Source organism: Bombina bombina, chromosome 2 (assembly GCF_027579735.1).
Source record: "Bombina bombina isolate aBomBom1 chromosome 2, aBomBom1.pri, whole genome shotgun sequence".
Lineage (NCBI taxonomy): Eukaryota > Metazoa > Chordata > Amphibia > Anura > Bombinatoridae > Bombina > Bombina bombina.
The window spans coordinates 526,381,645-526,406,480 of NC_069500.1; the positions used below are offsets into that span (position 1 = coordinate 526,381,645).

At 40.8% G+C, this 24,836-nt stretch overlaps 1 long non-coding RNA gene across 1 annotated transcript in view; it reads right to left on the reverse strand.

Moving 5' to 3' along the window:
- Nucleotides 1-14,515, reverse strand: part of LOC128647881 (uncharacterized) — a 15,655-nt gene extending 1,140 nt beyond the window's left edge. The window contains exon 1 of the long non-coding RNA XR_008400442.1: nt 14,444-14,515. This is a non-coding gene — a long non-coding RNA (uncharacterized LOC128647881). The remainder of the gene's footprint in view (nt 1-14,443) is intronic.
- Between the last annotated feature and the right edge of the window lie 10,321 nt (nt 14,516-24,836).

A 24,836-nucleotide genomic window follows, 5' to 3' on the forward strand; every position in this document is an offset into this window, starting at 1 on the left:
AAAGCCATTCCAACCTATCAGCAAACTCCTCAAATATCCTGTTATCATATGGTTTTCCAGAGGCTTTACACTGCGTTAATAGTAATTACAAACATTTTAACAAGATTATTCCAATCCATCAGAAAACATTCTTCACAAGATTTTTTTTTTTTTTTTTAAATTTGTTCAGCTTTGACTTCCTGAAAAACATTTTTGCCTGTTAAAGGGACAGTAAAAACTTTACAAAACATTTGTGTTGTGCTGCTAAAGAATAACATATCAGCCAAGTCTTAACGTTTTTAAAACAAATTAACATTCTTTTTTTCTGCAATTATTTTGCAATAGCTAAACTCCACCACTTATTTGGAGGAGCCAATCTTGGCTTTAGTCAACAGACTACCAGGCTAACCACTATCATAAACTTAGTATAAAATGCATTTATTTGTAATTGTTATCAGTTAAAGTCAGTTAGGGACATATATCTAGCAGAGTTAGTCTTGAGAAGTCAGCAGGGTGCATCAAAAAATGCTCCATTTTCAGAGCTAAATTAAATCAAAAGTGGTAAAAAAAAAATATATATTGCAAAGCTGTTTTATTATGCATAACTAAAAGCTTTATATACAAACCTCAAGGTGTTTACTGTCCTTTTAAGAGAAGCATATTTTGGCAATGTGTTTTTTTTTCTATTGTTGATGATTTTGTGATTCCTCAGTTCACAATAAGTTCCTCGTTTAATAAAAAAAAAGGGACATAAAAGAGCAATAATAAAATGAACATGCTAAAACATATTCAATATCAATAAAAATAATATTGCATATTTCAAGGTATTTGACTTTGAAGGGCTCAAAAGTATATATACTGTATATATATATATGTGTTTATATGTGTATATGTATGTGTCTGCGCAAACATATTTACATCAATAAACACATAAATACACATGTATATATATATATATATATATATATATATATATATATATATATATATAGACATATATACATACATACACACACACACTCATATATATATATCTATCTGGCCCTATGTGTTTAATCCTTGCAAATCAGATAGGTAAATTCCAGTCCAGAGCAGCAATGCACTGCGTTACTCAAATCCAGATCTGAATAAAGCCGGCAAGCCAATCCAGGATGGCATACATACGTAGCAGCCAATTACTGGCTGCGCTCAGCTCTAGAACAGAAGTACCACTCTGGAGCATTACCTATGGTCCTAACCATTTTCCTATGGTGAAAATGAGTTATATTGCTCTTTTATGTTCCTTTAAAAATATTATTCAAAACACACTTTTAAACTGTAGAACTTGTACACAATCATCAGAACATTTATTAATAAATGCAATTATGCAATAATGTAATTATCAAATTACATAAAATTATTGTTTAGTCCAGTTAGGTAAGCACACAGCAATAAAGGGTTTCCCATCATAAGAAGCATGTTGCAGGGTGCTAAAGCCTCTAGGATCCTCCCTATCAGATCCCTAGACAATGAAAGAAAAGTGGGAGAGGCAGGGAGGTGGGAGATGAATCTTTAAAACCGATAACAGAGAACCTTTGAAAAGATTTACCATGAGGAAAACCATAGAATCAATAGGCGATACTCTCTTCATAGCCCCTCTGACAAACACTGTACTCTGAGAGGAAACAGGCTTCAAAATGCTGAGAAGCGCATATTACAGAAGAAAATCAAGCACAAACTTACTTCACCACCTCCATAGGAGGCAAACGGCTAGATTACGAGTTTTGCGTTAGAAGCTATGCGGTGATAACGAGCAGTTTTCTATCACCGCTCACTTACCTGCAGCGCTGGTATTATGGGTTTTTACAAACCCGGCGTTAAAAGACAAGAAGTGAGCGTTGAGCAAAATTTTGTTCATTACCGCACTCCAATACCAGCGCTGCTTAAGTTAGCGGTGAGCTGGTCGTACGTGCTCGTGCTCGATTTCCCCATAGGAATCAACAGGGAGAGCCGGTTAAGAAAAAGTCTAACACATGCAAAAAAGCAGTGTAAAACTCAGTAACGCAGCCCCATTGATTCCTAGGGGGAAACACATTTTATGTTTACACTTAACACCCTAACATGAACCCCGAGTCTAAACACCCATAATCTTACACTTATTAACCCCTAATCTGCCTCCCCAGACATCGCCGACACCTACATTATACTTATGAACCCCTAACCTGCTGCCCCCAATATCGCCGCCACCTAAATTATATTTATTAACCCCTAATCTGCCTCCCCCAATGTCGCTGCCACCTACCTACACTTTTTAACCCCTAATCTGCCGCCCCCAACGTCGCCGCCACTATAATAAACATATTAACCCCTAAACCGCCGCACTCCCGCCTCACAAACATTCGTTAAATATTATTAACCCCTAATCTGCCGTCCCTAACATCGCCGCCACCTACCTACATTTATTAAACCCTAATCTGCCACCCCAACGTCGCCGCCACTATACTATTATATATATACTACTTATTATATTATATACTACTACTACTGTATTAACCCCTAAATCTAAGTCTAACCCTAACACCCCCTAACTTAAATATAATTTAAATAAGTCTAAATAAAATTCCTATCATTAACTACATTATTCCTATTTAAAACTAAATACTTACCTGGAAAATAAACTCTAAGCTAGCTACAATATAACTAATAGTTACATTGTATCTAGCTTAGGGTTTATTTTCATTTTACAGGCAATTTTGTATTTATTTTAACTAGGTAGAATAGTTATTAAATAGTTATTAACTATTTAATAACTACCTAGCTAAAATAAATACAAAAGTACCTGTAAAATAAAACCTAAACTAAGTTACAATAACTTAAACTTAAACTAAATTAAATACAATTACCTAAATTAAATTAAATTAGCTAAAGTACAACCCCCCCCACCAAATTACAGAAAATAATAAACATAATTACAAGATATTTAAACTAATTACACCTAATCTAATAGCGATATCAAAATAAAAAAGCCCCCCCAAAATAAAAAACCCTAGCCTAAACTAAACTATCAATAGCCCTTAAAAGGGCCTTTTGCGGGGCATTGCCCCAAAGTAATCAGCTCTTTTACCTGTAAAAAAAAATACAAACAACCCCCCCAACAGTAAAACCCACCACCCACACAACCAATCCCCCAAATAAAAGCTTAACTAAAAAAAACTAAGCTCCCCATTGCCATGAAAAGGGCATTTGGATGAGCATTGCCCTTAAAAGGGCAGTTAGCTCTTTTGCGGCCCAAAGTCCCTAACCTAAAAATAAAACCCACCCAATACACCCTTAAAAAAAACTAACACTAACCCTCTGAAGATCTACTTACTGTTCTGAAGATCCGACATCCATCCTCAAGGAAGCGGCAGAAGTCTTCATCCAACCGGGTCAAAGTCCTCAACGAAGCCGGGGGAAGGCTATTGGTAGTTTAGTTTAGGCTAGGGTTTTTTTGTTTTTGTTTTTTGGCGGGGGGGGGGGGGGGTTATTTTGATAGGGCTATTAGATTAGGTGTAATTAGTTTAAATATCTGTAATTTGTTTATTATTTTCTGTAATTTAGTGTTTGTTTGTTTGTTTTTTGTACTTTAGCTAATTTAATTTATTTAATTGTATTTAATTTAGTAAATTTATTTAATTATAGTGTAGTGTTAGGTGTTATTGTAACTTAGGTTAGGTTTTATTTTACAGGTACTTTTGTATTTATTTTAGCTAGGTAGTTAATAACTATTGTAGCTAGTTAAAATAAATACAAACTTGCCTGTAAAATAAAAATAAACCCTAAGCTAGCTACAATTTAGACGGGTTAATGTTAGACTTAGGTTTAGGGGTTAATACATTTAGTATAGTGGCAGCGACGTTGGGAGCGGCAGATTAGGGGTTAATAAATGTAGGTAGGTGGCAGCGATGTTATGGACGACAGATTAGGGGTTAATAATATTTAACTAATGTTTGCGAGGCGGGAGTGCGGCAGATTAGGGGTTAATAAGTGTAGGTAGGTTGCGGCGACATTGGGGGCGGCAGATTAGGGGTTAATAAATATAATGTAGGTGTCGGCGATGTTGGGGGCAGCAGATTAGGGGTTCATAAATATAATGTAGGTGGCGGCGGTGTCCGGAGCGGCAGATTAGGGATTAAAATTTTTATTTTAGTGTTTGCGATGCGGGAGGGCCTCGGTTTAGGGGTTAATAGGTAGTTTCTGGGTGTTAGTGTACTTTTTAGCACTTTAGCTATGAGTTTTATGTTACAGCTTTGTTTCATAAAACTCTTAACTACTGACTTTTAAATGCGTTAGGACTCTTTACAGGGTAGGGTGTACCGCTCACTTTTTGGCCTCCCAGGACAGACTCGTAATACCGGCGCTATGGAAGTCCCATAAAAAAAGACTTTACGAAGTTTACATAAGTCGTTTTGCGGTAAGGCCAAAGAAGTGAGCAGTAACCCTAAACCTTCAAGACTTGTAATAGCAGCGGGCGTAAAAAAGCAGTGTTAGGACCTCTTAACGCTGCTTTTTTACCTTAAAGCACAACTCGTAATCTAGCCAATAGTTTGTAAAACTGAATTGTGGGTGTGGTGAGGGGTGTATTTATAGGCATTTTGAGGTTTGGGAAACTTTGCCCCTCCTGGTAGGATTGTATATCCCATACGTCACTAGCTCATGGACTCTTGCCAGTTACATGAAAGAAACAGAACCTTTTTTAAGCAACTTTCTAATTTACTCCTATTATCAAAGTTTCTTCATTCTCTTGGTATCTTTATTTGAAAAAAGCAGGAATGTAAGCTTAGGAGCCAACCCATTCTTGGTTCAGCACCTGGGTAGCGCTTGCTGATTGGTTGCTAAATGTAGAGAACCACCTAGTCCTGGTGAAATTATATAAAAGACTCCACTGTCGTGTCTTGCAGATGTGATAGCCACAAGAGACACAGCCTTCAAAGTTGTAGATAAAGGACGGATATAAGATAATAACTGAATGACTACTAGATTTGTACCCAATGAACTCATGATATTGCTGAGACTTGCACTTTAAGTGTAGCTGAAGTCAAATCTTGATGAAAACAATCATGGAGAAAATACAAAAGATGACATAGCTGAATATTATCTGTAGAAAAGTTATTCTTCAACATCCAGGTACAAAATATGTCCTATATTTTATAGTATGTTCTATAAGTAGACTGTTTCCTTTCTTATTAACCCCTTAATGACCGGACCATTTTTCAATTTTCTTACCCTTAATGACAATGGCTATTTTTACATTTCTGCAGTGTTTGTGTTTAGATGTAATTTTCCTCTTACTCATTTACTGTACCCATACATATTATATACCGTTTTTCTCGCCATTAAATGGACTTTCTAAAGATACCATTATTTTCATCATATCTTATAATTTACTATAAAAAAATGTAAAATATGAGGAAACAATTGAAAAAAAACACACTTTTTCTAACTTTGACCCCCAAAATCTGTAACACATCTACAACCACCAAAAAAAAACCATTCTAAATAGTTTCTAAATTTTGTCCTGAGTTTAGAAATATCCAATGTTTACATGTTCTTTGCTTTTTTTGCAAGTTATAGGGCCATAAATACAAGTAGCGCTTTGCTATTTCCAAACCACTTTTTTCCAGAATTAGCGCTAGTTACATTGGAACACTGATATCTTTCAGGAATACCTGAATATCCCTTGACATGTTTATATTTATATTTAGAAGACATCCCAAAGTATTGATCTAGGCCCATTTTGGTATATTTCATGCCACCATTTCACCGCCAAATACGATCAAATAAAAAAAAAAACTTAAATTTTTCACAATTTTAGGTTTCTCACTGAAATTATTTACAAACAGCTTGTGCAATTATGGCACAAATGGTTGTAAATGCTTCTCTGGGATCCCCTTTGTTCAGAAATAGCAGAAATATATGGCTTTGGCGTTGCTTTTTGGTAATAATAAGGCCGTTTAATACTGCTGCGCACCACACTTGTAATATGCCCAGCAGTTAAGGGGTTAATTAGGTAGCTTGTAGGGTTAATTTTTAGCTTTAGCGTAGAGATCAGCCTCCCACCTGACACATCCCACCCCCTGATCCCCCCCTGACCCCCCTCAAACAGCTCTCTTCCCTCCCCCACCTCACAATTGTCACCGCCATCTTAAGTACTGGCAGAAAGTCTGCCAGTACTGAAATAAAAATAATTTATTATTATTTTTTTAATTTTTTCATACAGTCTGCAGTGATGGATCCCCCCTTACCCCACAACCTCCCTGATCCCCCCCAATACATCTCTCTAAACCTCCCCCTCTAACTATTTGCCGCCATCTTGGGTACTGGCAGCTGTCTGCCAGTACCCAATTTGCCCCCCAAAATAGTTTTTTTTTTTACTTTTTTCTATGTAATACTTGTTTTCTGTAGTGTAGCTGGCCCCCCTAAACGATCTACATCCCTCCCCCTCCCAGATCCCTTACTAAAGAGCTAAGATCCCCCTGCTTCCACATTGGTCTTTTTATTTTTACTTTAATTTTCGGCATAATTTGCGTGCACGCGCACGCGCACGCGCGCGCACCCGCCCCCCCGGCCGCAATCGCCGCTCCGGTACTAACATGAAAAGAAGTAAGATCGGTTGGGGTAAAAAACTAAGGCGAGTACAGATAAAGGCTGCTACCATCAACCAACGAAATTGTTAGTATCAGGGGCCGATTCAGAAAGGGCCACAGAGTGGCCTTTTCTGCATCGGCATGTAAAATGGGGGATTGCAGTGATGCCTCAATATTGAGGCATCACTACAATCCCTTGGAAGCAGCTGGAAGCAATCGTGATCGCTTCCAGCACTTCAGACAACAGAGGACGTACCAGGTACGTCAATTGTCACTAAGGGAGTTTTTTCCTATGACGTACCTGGTACGTCCTCTGTCATTAAGGGGTTAAAGTGTATGGATGGAATATTCAGCTTGCTAAGCCTTGCTCATGCCGCAATCGTGCCACAAACTGTAATTTGCAAAGTTTCAGATGAGGAACATGTCCTTGGTGAAGGACACCCAGGAAGCTCAGGAGAAACCATTGTGGCTGAACCGCCAGATGTCAGGATGCCAGGAATCAGACTGAGACGAGAAGTGCAAAAATAATCACACCTTTTATTAATAGCAAAAAATAATAAAAAGTCCACAAGTCAAATAACAAGCCAGGAATCAAAACCAGAGCTAGTAGTCAGAGGAGCCGAGACAGGAAACAAAGCTAATAGTCAGACGAGCCGAGTCAGGAGCCAAAGCGAGTAGTCAGACGAGCCGGAATCAGGGACAAGGAGAACAGCAGAGTCAGGAACAAGCCAGGGATCAGGAACCAGGAGGGACATCAGACAGTCAGGTAATACACAGGAGCTCTCACAAACAGGTCTGAGACAACGCAAGGGCAAAGCATACTGAACAGAGGACCTTTAAATAATAAGTGATGACATCACAATTCTGAGACTGCATCCTGTCTCACATGGATGATGTACACCAGTCTGGCCATAAAAGGAAGTGCAGGAAATGAGCAGCATCACACAGTATGCACCAGAGTCAGCAAGAGAGGTGAGTAAAATGGCTGCCAGCAGCACATGGCAAACAAAGCAGGGAAAAAACCCTGACAGTACCCTCCCCTCAATGACCCCTCCCCCGCGGGAGGACAAAAGGCTTATTGGGGAAACGGGCATGGAAGGCACGGAGGAGGGCGGGAGCATGAACATCAGAGGAGGGAACCAATGAACGCTCCTCCGGACGGTAGCCCCTCAAGTGAACCAATTACTGTACGCGGCCCCTGGACATACGAGAGTCAATAATGCTGCTGACCTCATACTCCTCATGTTTGTCAACAAAGATAGGACGGGGACGAGGCAACACAGTGGTAAACCGATTACAAACCAATGGTTTCAAGAGGGAGACATGAAAAACATTGGAGATGCCTATTGCAGGAGGAAGGTCAAGAGCATAGGCCACAGGATTGACCTGTCGGAGAATTAGAAAAGGACCAACATAATGGGGAGCCAGTTTATTGGAAGGCACACAAAGGTTTAAGTTGCGGGAGGACAGCAAAACTCTCTCACCAACCTGGTAGGAAGGCGCGGGCAGACGCCTACGATCAGCCTGGAACTTTTGGCGCTGCATAGAAACGATGAAGAAAATCCTGAATCTGCACCCACGTGGAACGGAGTTCCCGGAGATGCTCCTACAAAGCCGGAATGCCCTGAGACATGAATGAATCGGGCAACAAGGATGGTTGAAACCCATAATTCGCCATGAACGGGGATAAATTGGAGGAAGCATTAATAGAACTATTACAAGCAAACTCTGCCCAACAGTTCAGGCCAATTATTGTGGTGAGCAACGGAGGAACTGTTCCAGAGCTTGATTAGACCGTTCCTCAGCCCCATTGGATTGAGGGTGATATGCCGAGGAGAAGGAAAGCTGGCTCCTCATTTGAGCACAAAAGGAATGCCAAAATCTGGAGACAAACTAGCTACCCCGGTCCGACACTATCTCCTTGGGTAACCCATGTAAACGGAAGACCTCCCGGGCAAAAACTGAAGCAAGCTCCTGAGCGGTAGGCAACTTCTTCAAGGGAATGCAATGTGACATTTTAGAAAAACGGTCAACCACCATAAGGATAACAGTATTGCCATCGGAAAAAGGGAGCTTGACAATGAAGTCCATGGAAAGATGTGTCCAACGACGCTCACCATTAGCAATAGGTTGAAGAAGACCCACAGGAAGATGTTGAGGAGTCTTATTCTGTGCACAGACTGAGCAGGAGGCAACATACGCAGCAACATCAGAACGAAGACCTGGCCACCAGAATTGTCGAGTGACAGACCAAATCATTTGGTTCTTGCCTGGGTGACCTGCGGCTTAAGGATAGTGGTAAGTGTGCAAAAGTTTAGTTCGAAGATTCTCAGGAACAAAACACTTACCACTAGATTTCTCAGGAGGTGCATTGGTTTGTGCAGCCAGGATCTCCTCCCCCAAGGGAGAAGTCAAATTAATACGTATGGTAGCAAAAATATGGTCAGGAGGTATAACTGGAGTGGGTACAGACTCCTCCTTGGATAGAGGCAAACATTGTTGAGACAGGGCATCAGCCCTAACATTCTTACTACCAGGCAGGTAGGAGACCACATAATTAAACCAAGACGAAAATAGCGCCCATCTGGCCTGTTGGGGCGACAAACGTTTTGCTTCAGATAGATAAGTTAAATTCTTGTGGTCAGTAAAAATGAGCACTAGCACGCTAGTACCCTCGAGAAGATGCCTCCATTCCTTGAGTGCCAAAATTATGGCCAGTAATTCCCTGTCGCCAATTTCATAATTGCACTCCGCTGGAGACAATTTCTTAGAGAAGAAACCACACGGGTGCAAGGAACCGTCAGGCGTAGGATGTTGAGACAAGAGGGCACCTACTCCAGTCTCAGACGCATCAACCTCAAGAAAAAAAGGCAGGACAGGGTTAGGATGAGCCAGAACTGGAGCGGCAGCAAAGGCAGTCTTAAGACTATCAAAGGTCTTAATGGCAGTAGGTGACAAATGGAGTGGATCATTCTCTATACGGGTCATGTCTGTGATAGGTTTGACCAAGGAAGAAAAGTTTTTAATACACTTTCTATAGTAATTGGCAAACCCCAAAAAATTTTGAATTGACTGAAGACCAACTGGGTGAGGACACTGCAGAACTGCAGATAACTTGTCAGGATCCATGGAGAACCCTGCAACAGAGATAACATAACCTAGGAAGGTTACTTGAGTCTGATGGAACTCACATTTCTCGAGTTTACAAAACAGGCCGTTCTCACGAAGTCTCTGAAGAACCCGTGTAACATCAGAACGATGAGCCTCAAGTGTGGGTGAGTGTATGAGGATGTCGTCTAAGTACACCACAACACACTGTTGCAACATATCTCGTAGGACATCATTAATAAATTCCTGGAAAACAGCAGGAGCATTACATAGGCCAAAGGGCATTACAAGATACTCATAATGCCCGCTCCTGGTGTTAAATGCTGTTTTCCATTCGTGGCCCTCCTTGATCCTTGATCTTGAACGAGATTGTACGCTCCTCTCAAATCAAGATTAGTAAAGACCGTACCTCCCTTGAGGCGGTCAAAGAGTTCTGTAATGAGCGGAATAGGGTAAGCATTCTTAATGGTAAAACGATTAAGACCACTATAATCGATGCATGGTCTTAACTCCCAACCCTTTTTCTTTACAAAGAAGAAGCCAGCCCCTGCAGGAGAGCAGGATTTGCGGATGATTCCCTGTGACAGAGCATCAGCAACATACTCCTCCATAGCACAATTCTCCGCAACAAACAGAGGGTAAACCTGGCCCCGAGGAGGAATGGCTCTGGGTTGCAGGTCTATGGCACAATCGTAAGACCGGTGAGGAGGCAACGTACTGGCACGCACCTTGTCAAAAACGTCTGGGAACTCTCGGTACTCCTCTGGCAATTGAGATACCGAAGAAGTGCACAAGACTTTAAATGGATTCCGAAAACAAGTGGAAATACATTGCGGAGACCACAACAAAATTTCGGACCTGCGCCAGTCGAGACTGGGATTGTGCTTTTGGAGCCAGGGATAAACCAGAACAACCGGAAAATGCAGAGAGTTTATCACCTGGAACTGGAGGGTTTCAAAATGGAGAGCCCCAACAGCCATGGATAATGGAGCAGTTTCGTGAGTAACGAGTACAGGCTGAAGGGGCCTGCCATCAATGGCCTCAATAGCAAGCGGAAAGGACCGAGGCAAAACAGGAATGGAGTGCTTTGATACAAAAGCACTGTCAATGAAATAGCCCGCAGCACCGGAGTCAACAAGAGCCTGGGTGACTATGGAGGAGTCCACCCAGGAAAGGACAACCGGGACCAAAGGTTTCTCCTTTAGCGGTTCCGGGGACGAGGATAAACCACCCAAGGTCTGCACCCAACAGGACCTTAGGTGTGAGCGTTTCCCGGCCGTGTAGGACAAGACTTCAAAAGGTGGCCCTGTAACCCACAATAGAGGCTCAGCCCCTCCCTCCTCCTAAAGGCCCTCTCTGCCACAGAGAGATGCGTGAATCCCAACTGCATCGGCTCAGCAGTACCTGGTGACTTGGGACCAGGAGGCATGGGAGGAGAGGGAGGCATGAGTGGGAACGAACACGTAGGAGACAACGGAAAAGGAGGTCTCCGCAAGCGCTCCTTGAAAGAGGGCCTCTCTCTGAGTCTGATGTCAACTAGGATCAAAAAAGACACCAATGCCTCGAGATCCTCTGGTAAATCTCTGGCAGCAACTTCGTCTTTAATTGCATCAGAGAGCCTATGAAAGAAGGTGGCAACGAGGGCTTCATTGTTCCAACCTACCTCTGCGGCAAGCATACGGAACTCAATGGCATACTGAGCAACAGATCTTGTACCTTGCTGAATGGACATGAGTCGTTTAGCAGCAGAGGAGGAGCGAGCTGGAACATCAAATACCCTTCGAAAGGAGGCCGCAAATTCAGGGTAATTTGAAATCACAGGTTTATGTCTCCCACAAGGGATTAGCCCAGGCAAGAGCTATGTCAGAGAGTAACGAGATGAGAAATCCCACCTTAGCTCTGTCAGAGGGAAATGCCTGAGGTAACATTTAAAAGTAAATGCCCACCTGGTTCATAAACCCTCTGCACTGATTAGGATCACCTCCATATCGCTGAGGTAGAGGTGCAGAACCGGACATGCTCCTGGTAGGACTAGGTGCAGCAGCGGAAACAGGAGCAGCCATAACTTGCGGGACACTTTGGTCCAAATGTGCAGTGCGAGTCAGCAGGGTTTGCAGGGCTAGTGGAAATTGATCCAAGCGGTGATCCTGTTCATCCATCCTGGAAATTATGGCAGGTAAAGGTGGATTATTAGCACCATCAGGATTCATGGCCCTTGTGTAATCTCAGGATGCCAGGAATCAGTCTGAGACGAGTGCAAAAATAATCACACCTTTTATTAATAGCAAAAAATAATAAAACGTCCACAAGTCGAATAACAAGCTAGGAATCAAAACCAGAGCTGATAGTCAGACGAGCCGAGTCAGGAGCCAAAGCGAATAGTCAGATGAGCCGAGTCAGGAGCCAAAGCGAGTAGTCAGACGAGCCAGAATCAGGAACAATGAGAACAGCAGAGTCAGGAACAAGCCAGGGATCAGGAGTAAAATGGCTGCCAGCAGCACATGGCAAACAAAGCAGGAAAAAAACTCTGACACCATATGGTGAAGTATCGGAACACATGGCCTACTTGGCCAATATGGGACAATCAGAATAACTTATCTTTCTTGATTCTGTGTAACTAACATGAGATGAAAGGTAACGGAGGGAACAAATTTGCCAGCCTGAAGTTTCAGACTTGTGAGAAAATATTGATCCTCACTAACACCACTGTGTGGTATCAGTAGAAAAATCAACTGAGACTGTTGACCATCAAGTCTATTTCCTGAAATAACCAATTTTTGGTTACCTGCAAAAAGATTTCTCTGTGAAGTTACCACTCTGTTGGAAGAATCTATAGCAGACTCAGAAACTCTGCTGTTATATTCTGAGGACCCTGAAGATAAACTGCTGTAATGTAAGACGCATGCCTCTATGCATATTGGAAGATTGGTTGTACTGCATGCAAGGCTGCTGAACTAAGCAGTCCCCCTTTCTTACCCTTGAAACTTTATATAAGAGACTGTGGTCACTGAGAGAACCTTTACTGTTTAGCCATGAAGAATATTCTGAAATGCTTTTAAGGCTTGAAAGACTGCTGGCAAAGATGCCTCTTCAGGCCTCCAAAAACCTTGCACATGCAATCTGATTGCAGATTGCTCCTCAACCTCTTCTGCTGTGGTTAGTTGACCTCCACAGACTGATGCCAAGATAAAGGGATCCCCTGAGAAAGACTACACTTTTTTAACCACCAAACAAGAAGACTCTTAAGGAAATCTGGAAAGGGAATTTTCTGTGAAAGAGGTAGTTTATTCTTCCAGTGCTTGAGAAAATGTATCTGCAAATGCTACATTCTTTACCTTGCCCATCTGACCATGAAAATTGTGGACATTCACTTTCCCAGAAATTTAATCCACTTTCTGGCAGTTAACTGGTTGAATTTCTCAAGATCTGACATGTATGCCACTAGCTCCAGCAACTTTTGATTGAGGTAGAAAGACCATATTTTTCTTTGTATTGAATTATGTTCCTATGAAAAAAAATGCTTGCTGAATAGTTTGTAGTTGGCTTTTCTCCCAGTTTATAATCCATCCAAAGGCATGCAGAATGTGCTATAGTCTGTTATTCTGATTCTGCCACTAGCAAGATGTTGCCTAGATAATGCAGAATAAAAATGCCTTGTTTGCAAATTTTTGTTATTAAAGGAAATACTACCTTGGGGAATGCTCTTGGAGCTGTGGAAATTACGAAAGGAAGTACAAGAAACTGAAGGCTAAAGTCTGCCACTGCAAATTTAAAAAAATCACCTGTGATGAGGTGTCACTGGAATATGGAAGGATGCATTCTTCAGATCAACAGATACGAGAAAAGCGCTGTCTGGAATTACTGGGATCACCATTAGTAATGATTCCATTTTGAATCTTTTAAAAAAAAAATGAGTGCTCTAAGATCCAACATGGCTTCCAGGACATGTCCTTCTTCTTTATCAGGAACAATCTGGAATACAATCCCCGCTGCTCACAGGGAGGATTTATTGAATCACCCGGGAGGCAAGGAGCTATTCCAAATACTGGAAAATTGTCTTCTGTTTGACTTTATCCTGAGGAATCTGAGATTTCACAAAATGCTGCTGAGGAGCCTTTTTCTTGAATTCTGGAAACGTTGCTCGAAAAGTTGCTTTGTATGCGATCCTGCTGCAAAGAAATAAAGGTCATTTTAATCTTTCAAGTGCTACTGGTGTGGCTACGTGGCTGAAGGTGTGGTCGCTACCTTACTACAGCTTGTACTGCTTAGTAGTTGCTATGCTCCTTAATTGGATTTAACACCATCTTCCTATACAGACATGTAATTTTAGAATCTACTTTAAGAGGGACAAGACAGAACTCTGTAACATGCTTAGGCAACGAATATACAGTACCTTTACAATTTTATTAGGGACATTAAATATTTGTAAAATACCATCAGATACTGGAAACGCAGCAGAAATTGAAGTCTTAGCAGAATACTAGTGAGATAAAGTGGATGGCTGTTACTCAACACCTAATGTGTGTTCAATGTTATTAATAAACTTCACAATCTTGGGAAACAAAGTCAGCAACTTCAGGGCAAAATTTCCTCCAAACACTTGACTAAAGTGCATGAAGCATAAATTATCATCTTCCCAAGCAGACTTGTTACAAAGCACACAGTTCTGGGCTCAGAATTGAAAGACAGAAGAGAAAGATAAAGTAAAAAGGATTTTATAAGGGGGTTAAATGAAAGCGAGAATTCCTTACCTTTTCTATTGATGCAGCATAGGCTGTGCATCCTGGACACCCACACCAACAGGGTTAGAAGCAGCCATCTGTATGAAAACAGACACTAAAATTAAACTAATAGATTGAGTAGATCATAAAGTTTGAAAGAACCTTGCAATTTAATATATTATTTGCTAAATAATAATGCTAGGTAAGCTAAGGAGCATGCACATGGCTTAAGGCATCTGGCGGCAGTGTGTATAGCAATGTTATACATAGTTGCAAACACTGCTGTGATAGACTGCTAAATAAACATACACGCTCCTAAGCTCCTATCAGCATGCTTAATGTTACTCTTTAAAAAAGGATACCAAAATTAACAAAGAAAATAATGGAAGTAAATTTGAAAATTGTTTACAATGGTATGTTCTAAATGACTCACTGTGTCCTCCCGTTGTTTAAATGACATTTAGTGCATGCGCCCTCTACAGCATGACCCAACACCAGGTCACGTAACAGTCAGAGGACATGATGGCACCCATTGGAACAGTCCTCAAAACACCAGAGGATTAGCACACATGATATGCTTGCCTGAAGAATGCCTCTAACCACCACAATAGTCCTGTGAGCAGGGAATATGTAAGCAGCTTGGTGTGTACAAAAAGCTGTAAGCAGAATCCACCTAACTTACCAAGGAACCCAGAGAGGTACCTAGACCTGCACATCCTATGATGGACAGGACTATTAATGGGGTAGTTAGCGTAGGCACTAGGCATTCAAGATATAGGCATAGGGCATTGGTTTGATTCCTGTCCTTGGCTCACCAAAGAGGGGTCTCACCTTTTAAGTATTAGCTTAGGTGAAGCCACAATATATAACTTATAATACACACTTGACCTGACACAACCATAAGTATATAGCAACAATGCTTCTACTAAAACATAAAATGCATTGCTGTTTCATTCATCAAATCGTTAGTATATACTTATCTTCAGAAATATTTCACTCAGAACGCTATAGGGATAAGAGCCGAAGCTCCAGTCGTCATTTACAGCAATTGATTGACAGATTACTCATCTGCAATCAACAAAATGGTTGTTTCCCCCTGGGGCGTTCAGCCCCTTTGCACAAACGTCACTGCCCGGGGGGAAACGATTTGTTGATTGCAGATGAGTAATCTGTCAATCAAATTCTGTAAATGGTGACCGGAGCTTCGGCTCTTATCCCTATAGCGTTCAGAGTGAAATATCTCTGAAGATAAGTATCTACTAATGATTTGATGAATGAAACTCTCATTCATTTTTTTAACTGCTATCCTTTCAGTCTAGGTAATAGTGTTTAATTGACATTCACTTTAATTAAACTAGCTACTAAATTCAAAAAGACCTGTATTGCAGAAGAAGCTGGAGAACTTGTTGCCTATTTGAGGAGCCATCCAGACAATACAGGCTACAAAACTGTACATTTATATTGTTTTCCGCAACATAACACATTTTTTATTTATTTATTTTTTTATCCAGTTTTAATGGAAATAGTACACAGTACAAAACAACAATATACGTACAAATGCAGTTACAATGTATATGAACAGATTCATAATTTTGAATAAAGAACATTACAATAACAAGATAAGTCATCAAGAAGTAATTGGTATAAGAAAATTAAATAATGGAAAATAGAAAAACTCGATTTTTCTTTGCATAAATGCTTTGTAGATGATACATTTATATAGCCCATACAGTTTTTTTTGTTTTTTTTAAATGTATAGTTTTGCTTGATTGTTTATTTTCCATAGGGATTCCAACAATCGGACAAGAAGATTTAAAGGAGCATCCAGGATTTCACTTGAGGATATCAAACAAACAAGTTGGTTCATTTTCACACTTCAGGATTCTATTTTTATATTAATATATATATATATATATATATATATATATATATATATATATATATATATATATATATATTTTTTTTTTTAAATTTATTTATTTATTTTTTTTCATCATTTTTGATCACATATTTTTACACGTGTATTTTTCTTTATTCTGTGGCTTCAAACTTCATTCCTTTGGTAACCCATTGAGACTGTTTACTACTCTGCTTCCTTTTTGCACATTTTTTGCATATTTTGCATGTTTTGCACTTTTTGCCTTTTTTCCACTCTTTATATAGTTGGTTTTACACATCAATTTGGATATTGATATTACATCACATTTGTTCCACGTTTATATTTCAGACGTTTATCACCACACTTCACAGTACATCCATTTCATTCAGCTATGCGTTTAGGCATCATGGATCCATGATCTACACTCTTATTGCTACCATTGTTTTTATTGTTTTACTACTGTTTTACTAACTGTTTTTATCATTAGCATGTCATTGATTGTATATACATTTTAAGAAATTGTATATTGGATTTGTTGTAATAAAGCAGCACCCTTTCAACCTAAGTGGATATATACACACTTAGACACCATTTGAGCCTCCATATCTCATTCTTTACCCTAGCCTTCCAGGCGCTTTGCACACCCAATTTTGTTTCCATTTTTCCTTGGCCTAATTAGGGGGCATTTTGTGCACAGCCAGAGGTTCTTATCTGGGCGCTTGGGCCCACCCCCCTTTTATATAACATTTTTAGTTATGCAAAACTGGGGAATGGGAATGGGATTATCTTTCTTTTTAAACATCAAAAATTCTGGTGTTGACTGTCCCGTTAATGTAACCTGAGGGGTATTATTATTATTACTATTATTATAACTCCACTATTCCACCAACAACATATTTATAACATTACAACTTTAATGATAAATTAATTTAAAGTGTGCCATTGTCTTTATATAGTCAAACTGTGTGTACAGAGTGATACATAAACTTGGTTTATCTGATACTAATCTCTTTATTGTTTTCTTATTGACAGATAAGACAAACATTTGCCCTATCATCGCTGGCAATATATGCGCAATATAAGCAAATTGAATCTTTTATAAGTAATATTTTGAACAGAGTGTTAGTACTCTGACATCTGCGTTACTCACTGAGCTTCCGTTGCAAGCGTGATTATTAACATAATTTATTTGATTACCACAGCCTTCAGGAATACTCCTTGACTGCTACTTTCAGATATGTCTGGTTCAGACCAAACTCTGGTAGCGGACCTACATGCCCTGGTAGCAGCCTCTGTAACCCAAGCTATGACCTTCGCTATGGGGGATATATCTTTCTTGGTCAAAACCCTGAGTCAAGAGACCCTTGAACCGATGCCTTGGCACAGACCCCTCAGCTTTCTGAGCCAGAGACTGATGCTCACCCCAAGAAAATAACCGCTAAAACAAAACATTTGGACAAGAACCCCATCTCCAAGCGGAAAAAAGCAAAATACTGGTATCCGTGCTTCAATCCTCAGTTTGTCAGACCCCTGAGTGATAAAAGGTTGAAAGTAGAAAGTGGAAGCCGGTTATACTTAATCCAATTTGCAGTATTAGTCCACAGAAAGGCTAGTTCAAACGATCCAGCTGATGGTACCAGGACCTCTGTGTTTAAACCCGAATGTGCTGCAGCCCGTAGTGGAAGGTGGGTACTCCCGAGTGACACCCAATCAGGAACAGGAACTAGGATACAATAGAAGACAGGAGCAGCCCAATTCAAGTGCAAGGTAATTTATTATAACGTGAGTGCAAGTACACAATACATACTCACAGACGTTTAGGATTAAAAACAGCAATTGCAGACATAAGCTGATCCCTCCAGTGTGATATTAGAATTCACAGCCCAAGCACGAGCATCTCAGTCGGTAGATACCAAGTCTGGGGGAAAGGTGCTAGAACCTAATAAGTTACTACTGGTGGTATAATGTAACTCTACGTACGTTTCATCTGAGTTCGCTCAGACTTTTTCAAGAGTATAATAAAGTGGATACAAACATAGGGCTCAAACCGGCTTTATAAAAGAGCATATGTACCTGGGATCTTACATTCAGCCAATTGAACATCCTGCTGTGTGCACATGATGATGCTAAAAAGCTGAATGTAATAAAGACTTAAAGGGATAGTGCCTGTCACAGATATAGTGCAGTCAAAATCCCTTAATCATTCAAACAAGGTATAAAACATGTATAAAATGTAAAAAAAATATATATATATATATACCTATTGTACAACAACCAAACAGCAATTACATATATGTTAACAATAAAAGCATAATTATTACAATTTACCATTATGAATGTTTTCATTAAAATAATGCTATTAAAATGTTAAAAAATAATAAAAACTATAAGTTACATCTCTTGCAGAAATCAAACTCCCATATCGTCCTAGTGTAGTGTGTATGACACAGACAATATAAGTCAATCAGAGCCTTTACCTAGTCTCAACTCTATAGTATTTTATTGCCCCAACTATTGATCACATGAAAGCTTGTAAGTCCAATTCAATATTGAGGCCCTGAGGCTGCATAGAGTTGAGCTGATAAATCCAGTAAGACTCCCTGCGTCTCAGGGTAAGTAGTCTATTGGGGTATTTGTTTGCTGGAATCCAATTTAGTATCTGTATTTTTAGACAGCTTGGATCTTTATTGTGATTTAACCTAAAATGTTCAGACACACTGTGAGTGGTTAAGTCTATCTTTATATTGTTTACATGTTCACTTAGCCTCGTGCGTACATTCCTTTTTGTTCTGCCAATATAGATAAGGTTACAGCTGCAGCTGAGAAGGTATACGGCATGATTAGTGCCGCAATTACTTTTATATTTCATTGTGAAGGATTTGGATCCATTGTAATTTGTAAAGGAATTACCTTTTTTAATAAAACTACACATTCCACACCTGTTGACCCCACATCTATATGTCCCGGGTTTTTGTTCTAACCATGTTGTCAAAGGAATTTTTTCTTTGGTAATGTTACGTAATTTGGTGGGAGCTAGTAAATTTTTTAGATCCCTATTTTTCCTAAAGGTCACTAATGGGGTTTCTTTTAAGGTAGCTTAAATCACAATAAAGATCCAAGCTGTCTAAAAATACAGATAATAGATTGGATTCCAGCAAACAAATACCCCAATAGACTACTTACCCTGAGACGCAGGGAGTCTTACTGGATTTATCAGCTCAACTCTATGCCGCCTCAGGGCCTCAATATTGAATTGGACTTATAAGCTTTCATGTGATCAATAGTTGGGGCAATAAAATACTATAGAGTTGAGACTAGGTAAAGGCTTTGATTGACTTATATTGTCTTACACACTACACTAGGACGATATGGGAGTTTGATTTCTGCAAGAGATGTAACTTATAGTTTTTATTATTTTTTAACATTTTAACATTTCAATAGCATTATTTTAATGAAAACATTCATAATGGTAAATTGTAATAATTATGTTTTTATTTTTATTGTTAACATATCTGTAATTGCTGTTTGGTTGTTGTACAATAGGTATAATTTTTTTTTTTTACATTTTATACATGTTTTATACCTTGTTTGAATGATTAAGGGATTTTGACTGCACTATATCTGTGACAGGCACTATGCCTTTAAGTCTTTATTACATTCAGCTTTTTAGCATCATCATGTGCACACAGCAGGATGTGCGATTGGCTGAATGTAAGATCCCAGGTACATAGGCTCTTTTATAAAGCCGGTTTGAGCCCTATGTTTGTATCCACTTTATTATACTCTTGAAAAAGTCTGAGCGAACTCAGACGAAACGTACGTAGAGTTACATTATACCACCAGTAGTAACTTATTAGGTTCCAGCACCTCTCACCCAGACTTGGTATCTACCGACTGAGATGTTCGTGCTTGGGCTGTGAATTCTAATATCACACTGGAGGGATCAGCTTTTGTCTGCAATTGCTGTTTTTAATCCTAAACGTCTGAGTATGTATTGTGTACTTGCACTCACGTTATAATAAATTACCCTGCACTTGAATTGGGCTGCGCCTGTCTTCTATTCTATCCTAGTTCCAAGCGGAATGAGCTTGTCTTAACCCCATTTCCTGGGGTAATAATAAGAAAACATGAAAGCCCTGCTGAGCCATTAACCCACCAAATCTGGCGTTACCTACTATATCTCCCACCACTCCATACTAACTACCCGGAGGGCTATTTGTCAGACAATTATGATTCTGACCCCCCCAAGATGAGCCTGTAGAAACCCTTCTAAACTCTGTGAAAATATCCCTTGACTCCCCTAACCAAGATATCTTAGACCCTTTGGCCAGCCTATGTTTGATCCAGAACATATTCAGCACCCTCGAATGCCCCCATCCGATCCTCCAGGACAAGGAGTCGGCAACTGCAGAATTTCATCCTACTATGGTCACTTTTATGACCATAGGCGGTCGTGACCCCAGACAGGGCCTTAACCATTCAAGTCTGTGCAGGATAAACTTCTGGATATTGTCAAATACTACAATTGGCAGATCAGGCTCTTGTAGCTTCACAATCCCTGGACCCTCAACAAGTCCATTAATGGGCTCAACGGCTATATGCCTCTTGGGCAATGTTGCACTTGCTGTAGAAAGGCGCAGAGCAGCCTTATTATGCTTTGACCCCAAACTCGCCAAAATGGCAAACGCTGAGGGGGATTCTTTGTCCAAAGTCCTCCTTTTTTGGAAGTCATTTATAAGGGACCTCAGCAGCTATGTGTCCACATTCACAACCTAGGACAGAGCGCAGGCTAATGTGCACAGGGTTCTGAATAATACGTGTTTTTTTTTTGCCAGGGCTGGTCGGTTCAGGGGCTGGCCTTCCAGCCAAACGACTTCCAGAGGCTCCCTCCACCAACCATATGCCTCCCTGCATATATGACCCTTGTTTCCCACTCGTGGAAGGGCATACAGAACCAGAGGAGCTCAACGTCAACCTCCGTCCCAATTACCCAGACACGATCAAGGCGAGTCCTTTACCCCGAGTTGCTTCCCCTACAAGGTTAGCGGGCAGACTTGCAAATTATTTTGACACTTGGGAATAGATTACCTCAGACAGTACAAGGGTTTCAAATAGCCTTTGTCCAATTCCCAACCTCCCAGCATCCAAGTTAGAAACTATATGCAAAGACTTAAGATCTGCACTTACAAAGCCTCAGATACAAGTTTGACAGCTATCCAGAATCATTGCTTTCTTGTCTTCCTCAATCCAGGCCATCTTCCCAGGACCTTTCTATTACAGGGTCATGCAGAGATTCAAGCATGTGCACCTGCATCACAATCCTTCAGTTTCACAAACAATCGTCCTTTCCCCAGAGGTCAGACAGGAAATCTCTTGGTGGCTTCACAATATGGAAGCCTGGAATGGAAGAGCAATTTTTGGCACTCTTCCAGACTATGTGATCGTGTCTGATGCCAGCCCTCCTCGGCTGGGGTGCAGTTTGAGACTTCCAGTACACAAAAAGCAGATGGACTCCAGAGGAGTCCTCACTACACATCAACTGTCTGGAACTCATAACGAGTTCCTTTGCCATCCGGTTCTTTGGGGACTCCTTAACGGACTGCTGTGTCATTCTCTGTATGGACAGTGTTTCAGCAGTCTAGTATATCAACAGACTAGGGGGTACCAGGTCATCGACCCTGTCAAATTTAACTCAACAGTTCTACCAGTTTTACTTTGACAATACATCAATGGTGGCGGAATATATTCCAGGATAATCCAACATCATAGTGGACTGGTTTTCCAGATACTGGAGAGATGCGAGCGACTGGAAATTACACAGACAGACCTCCTTACAAATCCAGTTTCTCAGAGGCTCATTCTTGGTGGACCTCTTTACCTCAGATGCATTTCTGGAAACTTGGCCCATATTGGGAGCTTATGCTCTCCCTCCATATTGCACGATCCCCAGGGTACTAGTACAAGTACGCAGGCTTCAAGTCCAACTAGTGATAATCACCCCGTTCTGGCCAGCTCAAGCCTGGTTTCCAGCTCTGATAGAGATATCTATTCAACCTCCTATTCTGATTCCATCATTCCCAAAGCTTCTCCAGAACACTGATGGACATCCCCATTCAGTGGTGTCGGACAACACCCTTCAGCTCCTAGCCTGGACAATTTCAAGGGTGCTTGGGACCTCTTGGGCCCCAGGAACTCGCAAGTCTTACATTGCAGCCTGGTCTGTCTGGGTATGCTGGTGTCTGGAGGAATGTGTTGATCCCTATTCAGCCCCAACTGTGATAGTAGCTAATTTTCTAGCCCATCTTTATGAGCAGGGTAAAGCTTATCGCACCATCAATCTCTTTCGTTCCACCATTTCTGCTGCTCACCTCCCAGTGAATGGTTTGCCACTCGGCTAGGATCCGCTCATTTGCAGGCTCCTGTGTGGTATCAGACTGCAGGTTCCTCCTGCAGAAAAATACAAAACGCTTTTGGACGTCGCTCACGTCCTAGCTCTAGTCTTTCCCTCAAACAGTCATCAGCCAAACTGGGTACTCTTTTCTGCCTTCTTTCTTTCAGACAATGTCAGACGTCCATGCCCTGGACTTTGATGGTTTTCTCTTCTCCCCACTGGGTTCCTCTCAGTTCCCACTATTGCCCGATGGGTTAGGTGGGTTATGTCTCAAACTCTTATAACTTCTTCTTTTGGAGCCCACTCCTTGAGGGGCATATTAGCATCATGTGCATTTAGGAAAAGTTGCTCTCTGCAAGACCTTCTTGCGGCTGCTGACTGGTCCTTCGACATGGTATTTCAAAAATTGAATTTTAGAACTATATCTCAAGCAGATTTTTATTTTTTTTTTTTAAATGATTTTTATTGAGGATAACTACACATTACAATACAGCTGTGATACATCAAGATATGCATGAATATAACACAATATGTACATATGGACCACGTAAAGTCTTTTCTGTTACATCACAGAGTAATCCGATCACATAAGAAATAAACTTAACCTCTTTTCTTTTTTTTTTTTTTTTTTTTTCAATTTTAGAACAGAATAGAGTATAAAAGTACTGACGTATGAGAATGGTCAAATGAACAGTCTGAATTGTTGAGAATAATGCGAATATTAATGTTCATCATAAAACTAAGTAATCTATACTTCTATTTCTTTACCTTGTTTGAACAGTACTCACATTGGATGGCCAGTTAGTCACCTATGGACCCACTGAGCCAAAAGCATTTGGGAAATATACCTTTATAGTTAAATGCATCCAGAAAGACCAACCACAGAGTAGCTAGAAAAGGGAGAGAAGAGAAAAAAAAAAAAAAAAGGGGGCGAAAAGGGTGGTGGGGATTTGGGTGGGCAGGGGAGGAGGGGAGGGGGAGGAATTAGTTGGAGCATGGAGCCTACAGCAACTGCTCCCTGTGACTGCCCTGGAACAGGGTCAGTGTAAGTGCTTCCATATATCCCAGATTTCCGAATGTAAAAGGACTTTGTTGCGTTGGGTAAAGATCGGACTCTCCATTATTTCCAAATAGGACATGGTTTTGACTACTTCTCCCCATGTAGGTGGTGTTTGCTGTCTCCAAAGTCTTGCTATAGCTAGCTTGGCTGAGATAAGTATATAGACTGAGAGTAAGGCCTTTGGGAGTGAGGCTGTGTCTAAGTTTAAGTGCAATAGGGCTGTTTGCGGGGAGTTGTGTAAGCAGGGAATTAGGTTTCTACATTTGTGTGAGACAACTTGCCAAAAGGAGGCCAATTGCGGACATTCCCACCAAATATGGGCCGGCGAACCCACCATCCCACACTGCCTCCAGCATAATGGAGAGTTGGTCTGAGAAATTTTGTATAATCTCAGTGGGGTGAGATGCCACTGTGTACAGATTTTAAGATATAACTCTAGTAGAGTTACGCAGTGAAGTGCCTGTTTGGTTAGGGCCACCGCTTGGACCCATTCGTCCTGTTCCGTTCGAAAATGAAAGGCCTTTTCCCAGGCTAATGTGTAAGCTGACCTGTAGAAAAGGGGGGAATTCATCAAGTCTTTGTAGGAAACCGATAGCGACCTAGGTATCCTCACGTTGCTACTCCATCTTTTTTCCCACATAGTGGGTGCTCTGGGAGTTTGGTTTAAAAATCCCCAGGACTTTAATAGACTTCTAAGCCTCCAGAACTCAAATAGAAGAAGTTGGGGCGGGTTATAGTTATTGGTAAATTGTGTGGTCGTGATAAATTGGCCGTTGGGAAACAGATCTGCCATACAGTGGATTCCGTGCTCCTGCCACAGATGGGGGTGGGAGTCTCTGAGGGCCGCTAGCAGGCCCGTTAAAGAGTGAACGGGAGAAGGATGTGGGGCTATCTGAGGGAGTGAGCGTAATCTATCCCATAACCGGAGGGCATGAGAGATTATTGTGTTCTGGATTTTGTAACGCGACCTGACATGCTTGGGCAACCAAATCAGGTCATGTAGGGTAAGAGGACTAGGGAGCATTGCTTGCTCTAGCATTTGCCATTTATTTTTGCCGTCAGTGATCTTCCATGCTAGGACTTGAGAGAGCCT